The sequence below is a fragment of the Myotis daubentonii genome, chromosome 16 (assembly GCF_963259705.1).
Source record: "Myotis daubentonii chromosome 16, mMyoDau2.1, whole genome shotgun sequence".
NCBI classification, from domain to species: domain Eukaryota; kingdom Metazoa; phylum Chordata; class Mammalia; order Chiroptera; family Vespertilionidae; genus Myotis; species Myotis daubentonii.
In genome coordinates, this window is record NC_081855.1 from 25,783,666 (window position 1) to 25,794,656 (window position 10,991).

Here is a 10,991-nt window from a genome sequence, read left to right on the forward strand (position 1 = left end):
AGGTAAAATAATTATTTCTGCCCTAACTGGTTTGGCTCAGTGGATAGAGCGTCGGCCTGTGGACTGAAGGGTCCCAGGTTTGATTCTGGTCAAGGGCATGTACCTTGGTTGCGGGCACATCCCCAGTAACGTGTGTGCAGGAGGCAGCTGATCGCTGTCTCTCTCTCATCGATGTTTCTAACTCTCTATCCCTCTCCCTTCCTCTCTGTAAAAAACCAATAAAATTTTTTTTTTTTTTTAAAAAAGAAGAATTATTTCTGGGTCTCCTTCATGCATACTCTCCCTATCCCTTGTAGATGACCAAGAGCCAGGTGAACGAACACATGAGAGCACTCTACATTAGACTGTCTTTGCCTTTTATTACATATTTCAGATCCCTTATTGTCATACTGGGGCTCCAGAGATGCTGACAATGTGTTGGGAGACATAGCAGTTTAGTTCTGGCTCAAAAGGCCAGTCTGTTCATACTAACAATCACTTAATTCAGCGAGAAACAAACCAAACAAAAATCGCCAAATGTCCACCCAGTAGTTGAACTGAACTGACTCTCTTACTTGGACTATACACGTACTCATCCAAACAATTGGCATGTCCTGCTTCCAGGTCAATGGCAAGGCTTCAAGGTCAAAGTCAGCGGCAGAGGGGAAACTTGAATCTAGGTCTTCCTTCATAACCCTTATCCCGCAGGACCATGTGATCTTTCTAATTGTGGGAGAAAAACAGGGCTGCAGCTATATAAAAATCTCACAGAGCACAAAGGCTCAGGCCTCTCTCCCGGAACAATTGATGGAGACGCAGTGCATGGTGGGATTGTTGTTTCCTCGCTATGGGCCTACGGGGTGAGCGGGCATCAGCCTCACCACTGTGATGTGGGCAGACAGCTGAATGCTGGCTGCCTCCAGCACAGGACAGTGGGCGGGGCTGTACGGGGTTCAGACTTCTGTAAGCAAAGCACTTCAGGAGGAGTACGACACTGCATTATTAGCATAAAGCAGGAGCCTATTGATCTGGCTGATTAGAAAACCTTTCAAGGCACTGGGGTAATTAGCACAATTTACAGAGCAGCAGTTATCAGCTTCATTGCTTAATTAACAATGTAAATATCCTTCTAAATGACATTTTATAATCATGATCAGACCCTCTAGCATTTGCCCTGTTCACTGCAAATTCCTTCCCAGATGTATAGATAGTTGCCTTTCTTCCATGCCTAACATCACATTTCTGCATCACTTAATGATAAAGCAATTGTACATGCCCCAATCGCTTCTGTTGCATCTTACTACCTTCTTTTCTCCAGCCCCAAATACACAGTCTGACAATTAAAAGTACTTATTTAGACACGAAAGGGGAGTTCTGTCATGTTCCGGATTCTGAACTATTTTTTTTTTATTTATTTATGTGCTTAGCAGGATAAGTCGTCTTAAATTAGCATCACATTTTTTCCTCTGTAGAGCATGTGAGAAATGAGGCTATTAGGAGGAGAGGTTTAACACAATATTTGTTTACACTAGTTATGGGTGCAGAGAATCATCCCAAACGCATATGTTGCTTTGGCAAGCAGGGTTACTTTTCATGTTTATTTTACTTCCTTATCATTTCTTGTTGAATTAATGTTTGTGATAGACTATTTGGCCTGCCTAATCAAACATATGTGCAGGGAACTCGATTATTTTATTTTAATTTTACATTAAAACCACTTATTCTTTTAATTAAAAGATTATTGTCTGGCCCTTGCCGGTTTGGCTCAGTGGAGAGAGCGTTGAGACCGAAGGATCCTGAGTTTGATTCTGGTCAAGGGCATGTACCTTGGTTGCAGGCTCTTCTCCAACCCGGGGCCCTCTGGTCAGGGCTCATGCAGGAGGCAACCAATCAGAGTGTTTCTCTCAAATCAATGTTTCTCTCTGTCTTTCCCTCTCTCTTCCACTCTCCCTAAAAATCAATGGAAAAATATCCTCGGGTGAGGATTAACAAACAAACAAACAAAAAATATTATTATTCCGTGTCTAAGTTCTAAATGGCCTGGACACAAATTCAAGTCTTTATGGAGACCTGCAGGTGGAAAGTTCAAAGGCTCATGACCTCACTGCTAAGAATGCCCGGGAAGCTTTCTATTACTGAAGGCCCGATGATTTCAGCTGGTGGGTTGTTCACTTCTGATTCTTTCTGCTTCCACTAACTGCTCGGTGGCCAATGCCGTTACACGTCTACCATGTGTGCAGAAAGGGAATTTAATATAGGCCCGTGCATATTACATTGGTAAAGTGGGAGGGGAAGGCAAACATGAATTTTAGAGGGATTTGCCGTAGGTTTTAATTAACCATCTTGCCCTTGTTCCCATTATCATTGATTTGTGTGATAAGTGCCAATTATATGTGTCATAAGTATACTCCTTTTTGCTGAAGACAAGAGATCTTATGTGTGATGCAAATAAGGGTTCTCAGAATGCTAATTTTGTAATGAGCCAGTGCATTCTTCAAGGAGTGTATAGTCTGTCTGGTGGGGAAATAATTATAATGCAAAGTAGGAAACTAGTGTATCATGAGACGGTACAGAAAGAATTATGGCCAAAAAAGAGGGTGGAGAAATAAATTATAGCTGAGAGATTCAGGAAGGCCTGCTCAAAGGTGGGGGCAAATTGGCATAACAGCAAATTGAAAGTATTGGGTGTGGTTTCCAGACGAGGGGAACAGCTGGAAGAAAACACAGAGGTGGGACAGCATGCAATTTAAACGAGGGACAAGAAGATGATTACCATGGCCATGGCAGGAGGAATGTGAAGGGAGACACTACAGGGGATGCTGTGAAGGTCGGTTGGGGCTCCATCTCACAGAACCTAGAATCCAGGCTGCAACAACCACACCGCTTTCTGTAGGCCGGAGAGTCAAAATGTCAGGCTTTGCAGGGCACGTGGTCTCTGCCACAACTACTCTATTCTGCTATTGCAGCACTACAGCAGCCACAGACAATAAGTAAAGGAACGGCCATCACGATGTGCAAATAAAATCTTACTTATGAACACTGAAATAGGAATTTTGTATAATTTTCTCACATCACAAAAGATTTTCTTTGATTTCATTACTGTCCTCTGCTATGGAGGTATGCCGGGGCATGAAGTTGTAACCATCTCCAAACCTCTGAGTGTTCCTTGCTTTTGGTCATATCCCCATGGCTACCACAAGCCAAGTGCTGAGGAACTTGGTTCCAGGAGGCCGAGAGCCTCCAAGTCAGGGCATCAAGTGACTATGATGGTACACGGGTGCACTTGGGGGTTGTGGCTCCATCACTGCTGTGGTCCAGGACCAAGCTTCAGCATGCAGCACTCGGGCAACACGGGGCCAGTGGGCTCCTGATGGGCTTAACAGTGTTTGGTAATTAAAAAGAAATAGTGCCCTAACTGGTTTGGCTCAGTGGATAGAGCGTAGGCTGTGGACTGAAGGGTCCCGGGTTTGATTCCAGTCAAGGGTACATGCCTGGGTTGTGGGCTCAGTCCGCAGTAGGGGGCGTGCAGGAGGCAGCCGATCAATGATTCTCTCTTATTGTTGTTTCTATCTCTCTCTCCCTCTCCCTTCCTCTCTGAAATCAATAAAAATATATTTTGAACAAAGAAAAGAAATAGCTAGGTTAAGAGTTCGGACCATCCATGTGTGGTAAATGGGGTACACAGACTGTGTACCTCTATGTCTATGCACCCATGCTTGGTACACTATACATTGACATTCCTAAACCACCTTCCCCGGGCTGAATTTAGTCTTCTGTGTATCAGCAGGCTAATAATAACTTCCATCCATCTTCTAGGTGAGTTTCTGTAGTTTCCAGCAAATGATTTTCCTCCTGCCCACCCCCTACTTCCCTCACTGTGCCAACCTGTCCTTTAGGACTGGCACCGAGTTTAGACTGGTGGTCCCGTGGGAAGCCTCACAGTCCCTGCTGGCTCTCCTTCCCGCCCAGAGTCCCTGAGAGCTAAGACGGGGCTCAGGGAGGCAGGTCTGGAAGGAATGATGAATCAGCTTTTTCCTTTGTAAGCTGGATCAAAGCAGTTATCTACCTCATTTCCAGCCACACCTGACATAACAAAGGATTTTTAAAGATCATAAAATAAAATGTGTTTTTTTCTGATTTGGAATTACATGTGTATGCTTGAAGAAAACTAATCTCATTGATTGCCTTCCCCTTCATCTTTCTTCCCTTCCCCAGAAATGTCTTTAATTTGTTTTTCTAGTAAGAGCTAACATTGAACAATACACGGCGAGGAAAAGGTTAATTAGGTGATTAAATTAATTTAACAACTTTCAAGAAGGAGGGTGTGGTCAGCTGACCCACGGGTGCTGAGTAGAGGAAGCTAAGGACAGAGACAGAACAGTTGCTTATGGCCATGGGGAAGCCATTGGAAACCTTGTTCCAGCAGGTTCGGTGCTGTGAAGATGGGAACCAGCTTCCTCCCGGGAAGGTGAATGGGTGAATGAGTGAGAAAGTGAGGCAGCCTGTGTAGACAACGCCAATGATGACTTCTTGTCATTTAGGTCTCAGTGTAAATGTCACCTTTTTGGAGTGACCTAAAGTAGCCATCTGGTGACTATCACATGACCATGTCTGATTTCTCGGCAAAGCACTTACTTATGACCTGATCATGCCATCTTTCTTTGTGGTTCTCTGCCACTAGGACACCACACACACACATACAATGATCATGTTTGTTGTTGTTGTTTTCTGTATCCCCAGAACCTAAAAGACTGCTTGGTACCTGGTAGGTGTTCTATAAACATTTGCTGAATGAGTGAATAAAAGTGTGGCTGCAGGGGAGAGTGGAGAAATAGAGCAGAGACAACATGCAGTCTCAAGCTAGAATGTGCCCAGAAATCACGTGGGGATCTTGTTTAATGTAGATTCGGAGCCTGCAGGTCTGGGGTGGGAGATTTTGCATTTCTAACAAGCTCCCAAGCGAGGCTGCTGCTATTGGTCTATGACAGTGATGGTGAACCTATGACACGCGAACTCATTTTTTTGGTAGATTTTTCTTTGTTAAATGGCATCTAAATATATAAAATAAATATCAAAAATATAAATCTTTGTTTTACTATGGTTGCAAATATAAAAAAATTTCTGTATGTGACACGGCACCAGAGTTAAGTTAGGGTTTTTCAAAATGCTGACACGCTGAGCTCAAAAGGTTCACCATCACTGGTCTATGAGCCACATTTCGAGTAGCAAGGCCTCAACACCTATTTGATATGTTGCTTAGAATGAACAGGAGACAAGATGAAGGAAGCAGGCGAGAGGGGATAATGATAGCAGCAAAGATTTAGGAAGGCAGAGGGGATGGAAGCCAGACAACCCGAGGAGGAATTGGTTTTTCAAAGGTGTTCGGAGACCTTCCTCAGTGTAACAGGAAGGAAGGAGGAGAAGGGCTGCGAAGAGGAGGAAGGTCTTGACTGGGGTGTCTAATTATTTAATGAGGTCACGGCTTAGAGTGAGGGCGGAGATGAGCTATGGGAGTTCTAAAAGAAACAGTCATTTTCCTCCCAGGCAGCATCCAGAATGCCTTAGAGCTTGAATAATACATTTAAGGTAAAAACCCATCAGCTGTGTTGTGTCACTGTCTCAACATTCATCTACTTGGGAGCAGGTTGGAGAGGGAGGATGGTAGGTTCATTCAGAGTGTGTGAGGCAGGGTGAGAGGAACCAGAGATTTGAGGGTATTGGTAAGGAGGGAGTGACTTTTAAAATTAATTATTAATTTAAAAATTTTCAATTTCAGTTGACATTCAATGTTATTATATATTAGTTTCAGGCGTACAGCATAGTGGCTAGATAATGATGTAATTTACAAAGTGATTTTAATGGTGGACCAGAGGAAGTGAGGCACAGGCACTGGGAGAGACACGGCTACTCAGCCCCTGCTCTCCGGGGGCTCTAGTGGAAGACAACACACACACACACACACACACACACACACACACACACACACACACGTATGTATTATATGTAAATGTACATGTATATGTAACTAGCAGATCCACCCCCATAGTGCCTTGAGCCTTCTGCTGTGTAAATCTGGCAGACTTACTACTACCGGCATCTGCATCTCTACCTGAGAGCATGGAAGGCAGGGAGAAGTATAGAGCGTTTGCACCCAGAGAGCATCATTCAACCAGTAAATACCCCAGCTCTCATGACCCTAGGGTGGGTAGCAGGTGTGTGCTCACATGGGTTTCCCTCAGGAGGAGGCTCAGTTGCCCATGGTGGTGACTTGATGGGCAAGGTTCTCTTTATGGGCTGCCTCCCTTTCCCTGTCTCTGTTCCCTTCCTGGGTATTTTCTAGCATCACCTACCAAAAAAGGACGGAGAAAGAGACAGGCTACCAGTGGGGAGGAAGAGCTGTCTGCCCCACTGTCGAGTGGGAGTCGGGGCATCAGGGATGTTGAGGAAGAGACCTGTGAGGTGGGATCAAGAGGATGGGCAGGTGGAAGGAACATGGGGCATCTGAGGGTCTGAAAGGACATTTTGGCTGCAGTAGGAGACCGGGACATGGAGTGAAGCCTGAGACCAGACCCTGAGGGTCCTGTAGGGGTGATGAGGAGCTGAGGGTATCTATTCAGAGAACACTGAGAAGCCAGGAGGGGGCTCCAGAGACAGGGACAGCATCAGCGGAGAAGGGCAGGAGAGTGGGCGTGGGAGGAGGGAGTTCAGGGGCTCTGCTCCAGCCCAGGGCTTGCATGGAGCTTTGCACTTGGAGGGGTCTCAGCGAATGTTTGATGAAATGCGAGGCTGAGCCGCTCTCCTGGGGCTCCGGTGGAAGACTATATACACTCATCCGATGACCTTCTGAAGGAAGCTGGGCTGCGAGGACCGAGCCCCTTGCATGAATTTCATGCATCGGGCCTCTAGTATATATATATGTATGTATGTATTACATGTAAATGTACTACTAACAATGCATGACTGCTAACTACATATTTGATTGACTAGACACCTTATTTTCTGGCCAAAATGAATAATGGTTTTCCTCAGTAAATGATTTTTGTTCTGGGCTGCTTCCCTTAGCTTTATCAGGCCTTTCTCTGTGGGGAGCACCAAAGGGCTAACTTCCTTCAACTTCTTCTCATTCTTCACTCCCCTTCTCTCTCTCCTCCCCTCCCCCCTTCCTTCCCCTCTATACCTCTCTGTCTCTCTCTTCCTCCAAATAACCCCATTTAATAAAGTTCATTATTTCGTACAGTCTCCATTTCTATTAACTGTGACATTAATTCTTAACCTTTGGCTTTAAGTCTCTGCAGATGTAATCAGAGGAAACAGAATTACACTTCGTGAACAAGGTGATTTTTAAAGTGGATCTTTAGTTAAATGCTATCAAAATGCAGAAAATAAAAATGTTGCCAAGCACATTCACTCCTTTGTTAATGTCACCATCCTGCCTTCACTTATACGTTTCATGGGAAAAATTCAAATTTCAAAGGTGATTTATACAAAAAATTGTGTGTATGTGTGTGCATGTTATTCATAATCTGAAATCATGAGACATTGAACATATTTTTAAGAGATGAAAACTGGAGACTCATATTCACACATCTGATCATCAGTGTGATCGCACGTGTAGCCAGTGTAAATATATTATTACAGAACACACCAAGAAATACAATATGATATTTACCAGTCAGCAAGTTTAGATTTATGGAGCTGCAGAAAGCAATACAAGAAAGAGGTCTAGGAAGTCTAAAACCCAGGCCATAAATTACTCTCCAAGAATATGTTGTAGCCCTAGCCGGTATGGCTCAGTGGATAGAACCTGGCCTGCGGACTGAAGGGCCCCAGTTCGGGGGCACATGCCTGGGTTGCAGGCTCTATCTCTAGTTGGGGGCGTGCAGGAGGCAGCCAATCAATGATTCTCTCTCATCATTGATGTTTCTATCTCTCTCTCCTTCTCCCTTCCTCTCTGAAATCAACAAAAATATATTAAAAAGAAAAAGCATATGTTGTAAACAGTCACAATTGTACCCTTTTCCCTCTTGTATTCCTTTATATAAAAATCTTGAAATCCTTGCTCATCCCTTTCTTCAACCAGCAATTAAAGAAACAAGAAACTAGATATCTAAGATGTCACACAACCTTTTACACCCAGTATTTTCATTTTCTTAAAAATGAATCTTCAGTAGTTGGTGAGGGTTATGCTTTGCAGGCCTCTGGGGGTGCAGATCTGTTCATTGGGTTTTTTAAATATATATATATATATATATATTATTGGTTTTTTTTAAAGAGAGGTGGGAGAGGGATAGAGAGTTAGAAACACTGATGAGAGAGAAACATCAATCAGCTGCCTCCTGCACACCCCCCACTGGGGATGTGCCCGCAACCAAGGCACATGCCCTTGACTGGAATCGAACCTGGGACCCTTCAGTCCGCAGGCCGATGCTCTGTCCACTGAGCCAAACCAGTCAGGGCTGTTCATTGGGTTTTCCATTTCCACTCTGGTGTCCCCTTTTACTTTCACCAAGCCCCCCCCAAGCCCCTCGCCCTGTGTTCTGGCAGGATCTGAGACATGCAAATTGCAAACTGGTAAATAGCAACTTTGCATATTTTGAATAGAAGAGAACAGCGGTACCACTCATTCCGTTCACAGGGAAATCTGAGATAATGGGAGTGAGAGCAAGGGCAGGCCGAGGGTCCTGCGTGTTTTCTTCAAAGTGTTTATTATGCTTATTAAACCTATTGTACAGTGATGAATTAATTTGAATTATTTACATGGTCAACCTTTGAGACAATAACCTGATTTAATCAGAGGATGCAAATGTATTGTTTCTCTTTGAAATCTAAAAACAGGCTTAAATTGGAAGAAGCATCAGGACTTGTATTGTTTCTTACAAATATTGGTTACAAACCTGCAGGTGTCAGGTTAAATGGCATAATGTCAGAGGTCAGGAGAATGTGGAGATGTGTTTCTTATAAAAGTCCATAAACTCCCCCATGAGAACATGTCCCCTGGACAGCCAACTTGGGTGACAAATATCTCAGGTAAAAAGTCTTTCAATTCCATTTATTGGTAATTATCCTGCATTGTCTGACATGAGGGTGTTTGTCTGCTAAAATTTCAGTGTAGAGGAAAATAACTAGTAAGAATGGTTGGGTTCTCATTCGATCATGGGCCAGGTGTCATTTTAGTGAATGTGTGGACTGGTAAGAATTCTTTAGTTTTACTACTGAAGCGTGAGAATCTAAGGTTGATGTCAAGTTCAAAGTATTATAATCCGATTATTTAAAATATCCAGGTTTCCTTCTGACTTTGAAAAAATCGGAAATCGTTGTTCAAGCCCATCTTACGTTGGGTTATTATTTTTTCTTGGTGTTTGGATGTTTACGGGGAATCTTTGAGAAAGGTAAAATCTTGTGTGTTTAGACAGAGAGGCACGAGTGATTCTGAAAGTGGAGTCTTTTTGAGGTAAAGGGAACAGCTTGCATCTTGAATATTTTATGAGATCTGAGTATCAGAACAGCGATTTTTAGCCCGTGTGCCATGGGACTTTTTAAAACATGTAATACCTATTTAGTCAGGGGCACTGACCTCTTTTCCTTTTAGACTGTCAAATTAAAAATTGACAACAGCCAGCACAATAATTGCCGTCAGGTGTGATTAATTCAAAATTATACCTATTTTTTGTTAATCCCCTCACCTCTTCCATTCAGCCCCCAGTGCTCCCCCCTTTGACAGCTGTCAGTCTGTCCCATGCATCCATGCCTCTGTTGCTATTTTGTTCATCAGCTGATTTTGGTCACAGACAACAGTGAGGTGATAGCCAGAGGGAAAGGGGGTGAGGGGTGAGGTGGAAGTGGGCAAAGGGGGAGGAAAGGGGGATGGAAAGAGACTTTGCTTGGGGCTATGGGTGCACAATGCAGCGTGCAGATGTTTTATTGAGTTGTACAATTGAAACCTGTATGCTTTTGCAAACCAATGTCACCCTAATACATTCAATGCAAATTATAACTAATTTTTGTCAGGTTGGCAAAAAAATAATAATAATAATACATTTCTGGTGTGCCGCAGAATTTTAGTCATTAGTTTGTGTGCCATGAAATGAAAAAGGTTGAAAATGGCTGTCCTGGAACAATGTTTCTGATGCAGGAACATAGCAATCAAGGAGCAAAAGGGAGATGGAGCCAAAGACAAACTGAAATATTTTCAAAATATTAAGTGAGCCTAACGCTGAAAACAGGAAATGATGGCGATACTGCAGATTGTTCCTAGTAAGGGCCTTAAAAGCTTAATGATTTATTGATTGAATCTGCACTAATGATGTGCCCCTGAATATGCATGTATAAATAAGAGGGCTTCTTTAAGAAGGTTCAATCATGTCTTTCAGATATATTTGGCTTGAGTCTATATATTCAAAATAAATGGGATGGTTGAGGCAATTATCTGAATATGCCAGGGCTGGAACCCCCACCTGATTTGGAGGAAGGCTAGTATGTCAGGTGAAAAGGTAAAACAAAAAAAGGGAGAGGAAACTCTACAGGGAGTTAGGGGAAAACAAAAGAGAGAGAAACCTGAAAACCACCACTGTTAAGAAATATCTCTCCCCTCCCCCTTCCAACTTCTCTTATCCTAAAAGGAGAAAAATAGATTCCCAGGTGCCACCAGGGAGCAATGTTTCCTTGAAAAGAAGAAGAAAGAAAGAGAGAAAAAAAAGTTGTCCTGTTAAATCAGCTACACATGGAGTCTGCCTGTGTGAGGAAATCAGCCTTTTCATTACAAATAGGTTTAAAAAGCCCCAGAGAAGAGAGACGTGAACAGAAGCAATATTATCCACTAACAACCCAACTCGCTTTTAGACATCAGCTGAGAGAAGATCAGCAGCAGCATTGAACAGGGGGTTTGTCTGAAGATAAAGACTCATCTTTTCTTCTTTCAGGATATAAAACTTGTATTTAAACCAATTCAGAGAAGCACGTTAGCTTTAAACATTAGAGAGCAGGGAGAGCCTATTTAATAAAACAGCATTATT